This window comes from Pleurodeles waltl, chromosome 3_1, assembly GCF_031143425.1.
Source record: "Pleurodeles waltl isolate 20211129_DDA chromosome 3_1, aPleWal1.hap1.20221129, whole genome shotgun sequence".
Taxonomy (NCBI): Eukaryota; Metazoa; Chordata; class Amphibia; order Caudata; family Salamandridae; genus Pleurodeles; species Pleurodeles waltl.
The window spans coordinates 811,977,477-811,987,753 of record NC_090440.1 but is presented as its reverse complement, the minus strand read 5'-3'; the positions used below and the strand labels follow the sequence as shown (position 1 = coordinate 811,987,753).

The 10,277-nt window shown below is 45.9% G+C and overlaps 1 long non-coding RNA gene across 1 annotated transcript; it reads right to left on the bottom strand.

The window, feature by feature from the left end:
- Window positions 1-478: 478 nt before the first annotated feature.
- On the bottom strand, window positions 479-2,561 carry LOC138284653 (uncharacterized). Its single transcript, XR_011201437.1, has 2 exons — window positions 2,115-2,561; window positions 479-691 (listed from the first exon to the last, which is right to left on the bottom strand). It is a non-coding gene; the product is annotated as an uncharacterized lncRNA (long non-coding RNA).
- Window positions 2,562-10,277: the final 7,716 nt, after the last annotated feature.

Below are 10,277 nucleotides of genomic sequence, written 5' to 3'. Positions count from 1 at the left end.
GACGCAGGACATGGATACTGTCACCTACATCAGATATTTACATGTTATACATGTAACACATAAGTTTGCTACAGTAAAATGTCCAATAATACGGCCTCAGTAGAAATCCATTACCAAAGTATCCTCTTCCTAGGCGATTGTACATCTCACTGTCTCAACCTGTAAGAGTCATAGGTACTGCCTAGAAAATGTGAACAATATTTGTGATCAGACACCGTGCATCACACAACACCTGTATGTTGAGTAAATGTTGATCCTTAGGGTTATGGTATAGATACTCACTCACAGTAGGGGGATACATCTGTATATTGGTCCCATCAACACAATCTATCAAGTAGTAATTGTACAATTCTACAGAATTGTTATTTTGTGTTCCGTATGTCCTTTAGGGTGCTGGGCAATAACTATGCAGTAATGAAAAATTTCGTAGCTATCGAAATGGAAAGTTTCAATTCTATTAAAGATACGGAGGCGAGGATTAGGCATTACTTTCGCGCTTTATTCCGCCAGCAACCATTAACTTTCAAGATAAACATACATTTCGAAAGAACACTAGGGAACATAAACAACAACAATGTTCAGTCAGGTTCCACTCGATCCTTCAACTGCTCCTGGGAACGTTCTATCCTCTTTCTTCCTGTGAACACAGCTGATAGATCTTATACACCCTCCTGTTTGCTCGAATCCGATCCTATGAAATAAGAAATCCTTTCAGTCAGAATATTCCATTCACTTTATTAAGATGTGCTCTCAAACATCGGCACAATATTTCAGCTAAACAAATCCCCAATGCATTGTTGGCTTCAATCAAAGAGATTGCTTACATAGATACATAGAAGAAGTAGGGAGGGTAAGGTTCCAATCTAAGGGTGGGCTAATCCTCGCCTCCTTAAAAGAATTGAAACTTTCTGTTACAATAGCTAGGAAATTTTTCATTCTATGTCAGGACTGGAGGTGAGGACTAGGCAGGTTCAAAGCTTGTCCACTACCAAAGTAGACAAACTTGATATTGGTTTAAAGTAGAACCTTTTAAACGTGAAGTCAGAAGACCAATATGCTGCATTCAGGTTATCCTCAAAGCGCGTCCGAAAGGAGAACGCCTTGGAGGCCATAGCTCAGCATGCCGAATGGGCCCCAAAACAGGAAGTGTCAATTCCTGCTTCCTGCATGACCCAGCAAACCCATCGGGCAATAGTGGGAGAAGAAACCACCCTATGAGGTTACGTAAAAGTAATGAAGATTTGCCTCTCCCCGTGAATCCGCATATCTTCCGTCATCGCCTCATATGCCTGCAAAGCTCCGACTACACAAAATTTTGGAACATCCTTAAATGAAGGGTATGATACTGATCTAGAGTTCGTTTTCGTCCTTGTATAAAAATAAGGCCAAAATATGTAAGACTTGGACAACTTCCGCCCCCACTGAATCCATTTGTTGTTGACAACACCAACTCCACCACCTGGACCAAGTCGATCAGTATCTTTTGTTGGTATTGTCCGCCAAAGCTTTGGCTTGTAAAAAGGCAGCTTTTGACGAAAGTCCTGGGATGTTACAGCAATCCCTGTAATGCACCATTCCATCAGATGGTCCAGCACTTTACTGCAAAGGACCCTGCCATGAGTTCTAGGCAGTTTATGTGTATGGTCTGTTCTGTGGGGGACCATTTTCCTGTGAAGAATTCCCCGCAGCGGGCTCCCCAGCCTGAACCACCAGCATCTGATTCTATCACTATATCGGGTTGGGAACCGAAGTCAGTTCAGCCATTCCACACTTCCATGTGGGATATCCACAACTGAATCTCCGTTTCTTCCGACAGAGGTTGCTTCCCTAGAGAAGAAAATACAGCAACTCCATGCCCAGTGCCAAAAACCCTTTGACCCTATGGAAGAATCCTAAGGGCCCCAGGCCTCTTTACCTCCAGGGCAGCAGAGCACCGCAAGTGCAGACCCTAAGCACAAGCGCGCAGAAGAGTCAGGATTTAATGCGGACGCTTTTAACAAATGCAGCCCTCGAAGGGTTAATAAAGGTGCCTTTCTAGGCCTGGGAATGTATCTCCCTTAATCTCTGAGGGAATGCAACCATCTGGGCCAGTCCCGCGATAAATCTGGTCTTACCTGTTAGAAAAACAGGTGTTTCGCCTCAGAGAGTGACTCTCAGAGCTGAATTTAAATCTTGCCCGTGTGGAGGATCGGCCGTGCGCGTCTCATCAACCCTGATTGCCAACGGTGATTGACGCGCCAGCTGAGCAGGGAGTTAGACTAGCTGTGTGTGTTTTTCCTGATATCCTGTTCCCCTGCTGGTCAGAAGACCGCACCGCGCAAGAGAGACTGATGGTAATCTGAAGCGCCCACGGAGGAGCGAAAGTTGTCCAGCGGCTGAAGGAAAAGTACACTCACACACTTTCTCAGCTATCGGCTGGTCATCTACATCGAAACAATGCAATACAGATCCTTAAGCTATTGTACATATAAAACGTGAGGAGAAAAGAAAGGACACTTATCTTAAGCTGCTGGAGCAGCGAGGAAAGAGGAGGATAGAGCGTCCCCAGGCAGTGTTGCCAGAGTTTACAAGCATTCTATAGCCCAAAGCTGTTGAACAACCAGCCCAAAGTAAGCCCAAATGAACCGGTCCCAGCCCAAAAAGTAGCCCAAACTTTTAACACTGAACTAATGCAATCGTAGGCTGAAGCAAACATTTTAAAGCATAAATATAATTTCTATTGTAAGCAAATATGTGAAACTAACAGTGGAGGTCAACAGGGCCCTGCAGAAAAATACATCCTTGTGTGAGGTGAAAAAGGCTGTTGTGTGAGGCGATAGACACCCTTCTGCAAATTGCTACCAGAGGCCAGAACACAGTGACCCAAACTCCGTGAACTTGAACTTAAATTATTGGTAAAGGCTAGTGTTTTGTGTCAAATGCAAGCAATGGCTACGCTGAGCAGAGCAGAACTACAAGTGATGTCAATAATTTAGGCACTAAGATCACGAACAGAACCATGCAGTGAGGTTGTGCACTGACCATGTACCCTCATTTCGCTTAGCTCAGCCAATGAGACCACATTTGTGCTTGCACTGCCTGCAACTGGAGTGAAATAAATGAATAAATCAGCTGAGCACACAGCTCAAAGTGCATTAAAAAAAATATGGGAACAGTGATGCTGCATGCAATGGGGCAGGGTTAAACGTGTGGCTAAAAAAAAAAATATATATATATTCTGTTTCAGGCAGCCACATACATAACTCATGCCTTAAAATAAAAAAGTTAAGTTAATCACTGTATATTATGAAACCTTTATTAGTTAATGCACTGAAAGGTCTGTGTGTAACCAAAAAGCCACAGAATTAAATCTTCACTGCTGCAATGGAGAATTGTGTGTTGTGCAAATGTAAGTCATTAGGTTAAACTTGCATTACTGGCAGTATAAGACAGACTGCTACCAAACGTGCAAAAAGGTTTCAGATAAAATGTTTTAAGTAATACCCAAACTGAATGATTTATTTTTATTTAAATGCCTTGCAAAGCACACACTGCACAACTCAGCTGGTAACCCCCTTGCATTACGAGACGAACACAATAACTCTTTGTCATCACCAACCTTCATGTGATTCCACCAGTGCTTAATTTTTGCTTGTTGTTTCCGGTGCAGAGCACTGGCACTTATTTTTGAGGGACGGCACTCTTTTTTCCTGCCTCAAGCATTTACTGCAAGCAAAAGACACATATGGGAAAGACGGAGGAATGCAAAAATGAAAAAGAGCGCCAGAAAGGGAGAGAGCAGAAAGCTGCAGGAGTGAGGTGAAATGGCTTAAAATGGACTAAAGAGGCCCAACATGGCTTTAGGATTACACTGCCCTAGTATTCCGTGTTTGCACATTTAATTGCAGCAGCTGCGTGTTTAAGACGAGAGCTATGGACACCAGCACGTTTTTATTTACAAATTAAGCACTGGCTGTGCCACTTATTCTTATTCAATACTGCCATGCTTTAGATCCTATGCACTCTCAATCCACAATTAGTCCCTGAATATTAAAAAATAAGGTACAAAGGTACAAATTGAAGGACACTTACCTTGTCTTACGCAGCTGCGCACCAACTGGCCGCACGTCAGTGTAGGTCGGGGACGTTGGTAGCACCTACACAACAGGGAGGGGCCAGGGGGGGTGTATCCCCTCTACCGGGCCCCAATCACGCACTCTGGGGCTGGGCGCTGGCTTTAATTTGGGGTCCAAGGCTGAAGCACACAACAAAAGAGACTTTTCCAGGGGTGGGTGCACCACACCTGTGCAGGCTGAGGGCTGAGGCTCACGGCAGGGCCCAAAAAGAGAAGAACCACACACCAGAGTACACCACCACTTGCGCAGCGCAGCCAGTGAGTCAACAGTGTGCCACACACTGACTTGCTCGCTCCTCGCTCACCACGTGGCGCCCACCCACGCAGGCATTTTAAATAATGCTGCGGGGGCAGGCCAATACTTCTTGGCAGGGCCATCAATTGGTAGCGCTTTTGCGCGCTACTAGATTGATGGCCCTCTGCCCCATCAGCTAATGAGGGGCGCGCTGCGCCCTGCGCGTCCGGCTGCTGTGTGCCCGTGTGTGCCGCCGCGCAGTGTCGCACCAGGGGGCCGTCAATTGGTAGCACTTTCGCGCGCTACTAGATTGACGGCCCTCTGCCCCACTGAGAGCTCCGTGATGTACGGCTGCGCTCTCAGTGGGGCAGAAGGCCGTCAATCTAGTAGCACGCGAAAGCGCTACCAATTGACGGCCCCCTGGTGAGACACTGCGTGGCGCACGCGCTGCTGCTGTGTGTGTGCCGCAAGTCCGAACTCGCTATCTCAGGGGGCGGGGCCTGGCCGGTGCAGTATCTTCGGCGGCGTCGCCCCGCAATTTTTCCGCACACAGGGCTAAAAATAGCCCAACAATCAGGCTCCCCGCAATTGGGTTTTTTCCCCGCACAAATGGGAAAAATATCGCCCATTTGTGCGGGAAATCGCCCAATCTGGCAACACTGTCCCCAGGAGCAGTTGAAGGATCGAGTGGAACCAGATTGGACATTGTTATTGTTTATGTTCCCTTGTGTTCTTGGGAAATGTAGTTTATCTTGGAACTTTAATGGCTGCTGGAGGAATAAAGCGAGAAAGTAAAGCCTAATCCTCACCTCTGGTCCTGACACAGAATTACTTTTAGACACAGTGGCATCAATGAAAGTATGAAAAACCCTGCATAAAGCACTTTGGGACACCCCACCAGCTGCAGCTATGACACCTTGGTAGCTACTGGAGGCCAGGAGGTGCAGTGAGCACAATTCATGTATTAATATGACTTGGCTTTTAAGCATGCCTCTTCCTGACTCAAAGTCCACTTCTGCTCTGAGTTAAAATATTACCTGACTGCTGAGCCTGTATTTGCCCTAAAATATAATCTCCTCCTCTGTTTGATCAAACCGTGTAACTCACATCATAAAAAGCTTTTCCTGCCTCATTCTCTTTCTCTGCTGTCTCTCTTCTATCCAAATCCTACTAGCCACTACCTCCAGATAAGCAATTGTGGAAGACCCTGTTGCATTCTGTAGTCTTTTTAGGTCTGGGCTAGATACAGCTTTAGCTGTCTTGTCCCCTTATTTTTTCCCGAAAACTAAATAATGAAACATATAATAGAGACTATCAGAACCCCATTGAGGGCCAGGGGCAAGAAGAAGCCATTGAGCCCATCTGTGGGGTTGAGACCTTTTACTCCTGATTTCCGGGGCCTGACTATGGACTCATGGCCAAGTACTATCCCTTCAGCTCTTGACTCTCAGTAGTAGCACAGGTCAAGCAGTCCAAGGATTCTCAGTGATGTAATAGGTGCAAGGTGTACACAGAACCACAACTCAAAAACACACTCCGCAACCCCAGTTAATGAATGTCCAGCCAGAGACTTGCTTTTATTGTAAAAATTGTTATTATATATAGACACAAAGTGAAAAACAGAACACAACAAATAATACAGACTTTATTTTTCATGTCACACTCTAGTATTGTCTAAGTCCTTGAGTTCCACTTCCTTGTCTAAGGACTGTGGTTATTGCTCATTCATATGAGGCAACATTCAAGTTAGGCCTCATTAGTAAGTACAAGTCTTAGAAGTTCCATGATGCCCTCTTAAAAGTCCAATGCTGTAGATCTTTTAGTCAGAGCAACATCCCCCAGAGGCACAGTGGTCCATCAGTTAGTCTTACCCACTGTTGCTGGAGCTGCACGTCAACAAGCCCAGGAACATGTCAGAAGCCCAGTGGTGAGCAGACGTGTGGATGCTGCAGGCAGCAGACGTCCACAACATCGATCAGGCAGTAAGGCTTCCTGAGTCCAGCAGCAGGTCCTGGGGTGCTTCTGGGTTCGGGGATTGAAACGATTCTCTGCTTCACTTCACTGTAGCACGCTGCTCCAGGGTGACACCCCTCACTCTTCTCCACAGACCCCACCTGTCATACAGAAGTCACTAATATCACACACATTGGGTGATGACCCCTTTTGGTCACAACACTGCATGACACAACAGCTCACTTTTTGTCACAGCAATGGACCAAGGCGATGACCCTTAATCTTCACTGCGGCTTCTACCTGGCATACAGGAGTTTGTGAACAGAAGCACTCAGATGGATGGCCTGACTGATGCAATGGTCCTCAACCTTCACTGTGACCCCCATCTGGCATACAGGAGTCGCGAACAGCAGCACTCTGTGGGCAGCCCAATTGGTGCAACTGCCTTTAATGCAGACCCAAATCTCACACTCTGCTTCTGGGAACCACTCAACAGGATCGCCACCGGACCTTGATACCTCCAGGTCGTAATTTGTGACCCCATTAGGAATGGCCGCACTACAGGGATGGTGGCCTGCTGGGGACAGCAGACCACCATGTCTGTGACTGCTTTATAAATAAAGATGTTTTTTAGATGCATTTAAAAAAAAATATGAAAGGTTTTCTTTACATTTTTTCAGAGTAGGCAGTGGTCTGTGAGACCACTTCCTGCTCTGCAAAAAATATTTTCGCTTCCATTCACAAAGGGGAAGGGGTCCCTTTGGGACCCCTTCCTTTTTTGCAAATGGGTTAGCACCAATTTGAAATTGGTGTTAGCTGCATTTGTTTTGTGACCGGATTCAAGGTCACAAAACAATTACACATACCATTGCATCTTGCATTTAGAAATAGACGCTCTTCCTAATTGAGACTCGCAAACCCTTTTTGGGATTCAGTAAGTAGATTACTGAATCGCAAAATTGGGTTTGTACATTGGAAAATGCTTTTTGTCGCAAATGGCCCGATTGTGTGAATTGGGCCGGTTGTGACATGAAAAAAGCTTTCTATATCTGCCCCTCAGTGTATTAGGCCCTGATTTATATGAAGGTGGAAGGCCCGCTATTCTGCCAAAAGGACATAGTAAATTACTCTGTCCTCATAACAGAGGGGCTGCCCACCTAATTTATAAATGACTGCCAAACAGGCAGTCATTTATGAAAGCATTGCCAGGAACCACCACAGCGGTTCCTGTCAATTCATTTTACTCTGAACTACCGGGCTGTGTCAGCAGGGTGCAGCCCAGTAGCAGAGTATTTTTTTTTCTTAAAAAAAAAAGAATGTCCAGAGAAACGGAATTTTCTGTTTGTTAAGAAAAAAAGTAATGCTCCCTCCACCATGGAAATGCTCTCAATGGCAGGGGCAACACTATTACGATTTTGCTGTCCCTCACCACCAGGTTTTGCCTGCCCATGAAGTACAGTTAAAAATGGCTACACGCCCACCATTTAAATTGGGCGGGTGGACATGCAGCCATTTCTCCAATGGTCGTTACTCCCCAGGGCTGTTGGAGAAGCTTGTCCATGGCAGAGACAGAGTAGTAGGAAAAAGCCTGTCACATCAGAAGTGACTCCAAACTTGATAGCCCCACACAGGCTATGGGAGTGACTAGATGATGACACTTGGATGTCAGCCTCACTAATATATGCCTATCACAAAGTTACTAAGACCCCTAACCCTATTCTTTATGATTCCCATATCAGTCCCATCTCCTTTCTGAGATGTGGCCAGGTCCTGCTGACTAGTGACTTTTTCAGAATCAAAGAACCCTTTTGAATTGAACAGTGGTCCAATTCAGCTTTCGGGAAGGCAAGCAATCTGCAAATCTGTCTGGGATGGCTCTTCCACCTCCAAATGCCTATTCAAGACCCTCAGCTTCCAATAATGAATCAACAGGCCAATGTGTTATTCAACACACAGGAGAACACACACATTATAGCATGCCTATGCAACCACAACAGATGCTGCATGGTGCTACTTACTAACATGATGTAGGATAAGGGTGAGTTAGGCATGCAGTACTCTGAATTTACTTGAATAGCCCGGTAGGCCTCACTCCAGTGACACAGGTAAAATGCATGTTCACTCTACTGATCACTATGACAAAAACAGTATTGTGTCATCACCAAGCTTATGCTACTTAACTCTGGGTAAGGGCAGTAGCCTTTGTCCACCAATAAGGTAACGCTTTGTGTGCCCCTCCCTGTTTGACAAGACTACAATCTTTGAGAGGACGGAGGTCATGGTGCATGCACACACATGATCCGTGTTCGCCCAGGAACAATTCAGTACTAAGGGTCCAGATATTGCTGCAGCTGGAGCACTCAAGACAGGAATGCACGTCCATCACCTTACAGGAGACTTTTCTGTCCCAAAAGAGATAGGCAGGCATGCATGCACGCACAAGCATGCACACACACACACACTTCAAATGCCATTAAAATTTTTACTTCCACCCATTAAAGCATCCACTATGGGGATATGATCTGGATTCTCTCCAGGAGGTGCGAGGTGATTCCTCCATGGAGTGTGTTGTTGTGGTCCAGCCACTGGTGACTAGGGCTTGGGTGACGATTCCTCTGGTGCTGACAGTGAGCCATTTGAAGATCTTGCAGAGCATGCAAAGAGTGAGGAAGCAGGCAGAGAAGACTGCATTGATCTGTTTTTTCATGGTGAGTTTGCTGTCCAGGGTGATGTTGAGGTTGCAGGCATGGTCTGTCGGCGTGGGTAGCGGTCCTAATTAGGAATCCCAAGAAAAAAAACAACAACCTTCAATCTACAATTCTGTTACAACTGGCACACATATTTACTGCCTAACAGACTGAATCTGTGGTGCCATAGCACCAGTTACCGATGCAGGCTTGGGTGGGCACAGCATATCTTGCACAGAAGCAGTGCAGGAGGCTCTGGTGGGCAGCTGCTCCTCAAATTCATCTACCTCACAGTGACCGGGCCCACCGGTGTTCTCCTCTGCATCTTCACTCCTACCCTAGGGGGTCATGCTACTAGAAGGTGCCTTGCAGACCTCCATTTTCCCAGTGTTTCTTCCTCCCAGTACCCCTAGTGAGGGAAATATAGTTGCCCAATGCAATATGACGGCCATCCATAATCACTCAATCATATTTTACCATCTATTATGGCTTTCTGTTTTTCTGATGTAATTTGCTGGGATTTTATTTGTACATTACAGAGGTCAGAATTGCATTGTCAGAACTCTTTGTCAGTCCGGTCAAGAGTTCTTCACTTCCCATGCTGTTTCCATAGTCCTGGTTACAGTTCCATCTTGGTTCCTATCCTGCTCCTGACTATGCCTCCTCCTATACCCTGGATTCTTGCTCCAGCTTATTATCCACCATCTGGAGGTTTTTTTGCCAAGTTGGCTTTTTCCTCTAACAGGGTATTTTCTGGAAAGCACTATCTGCTTAGGTGCTTCCTAGCATTGGCAGCATCATGGCTACCGGAAGGGGTCGCCCATACCTCTGGCAGACCAAGACTTTGAAGACCTGGGCTATCCGCTCGCATCATACTCAAAAGTCCTCAGCTAGGCATGGGTCTCCTGAGCCGGACACATTGCAACGCCCACAAATTAGTCGTGCCTTGGATGGAATGGATCAAGGCCAGGATGTGGCACAAGGAGCCCAAGTGAATGAGGCCCAACTCTTGATACAGACAAAATCAACCATTTTGCAAACTGGAGGAATGTTAATTTGACCAGCCAGAACAGGAGTAACTGGGTTTCTGTTTAAGCAACACACGAATATCAATGGATCAAAATAAAGTCTTGGCAATCTTGAATTGGTCATCTTCAATGATTATAAAGGAAACCCAAGGCATTTTAGGTTTTGCCAATTTCTATAGACCATTTATCTAAGACTTTGCTCATCTCCCTTGTGACATCTTGTGTGTTAAAGAAGGATAAACTCAGTGCAAGCTTGTGCT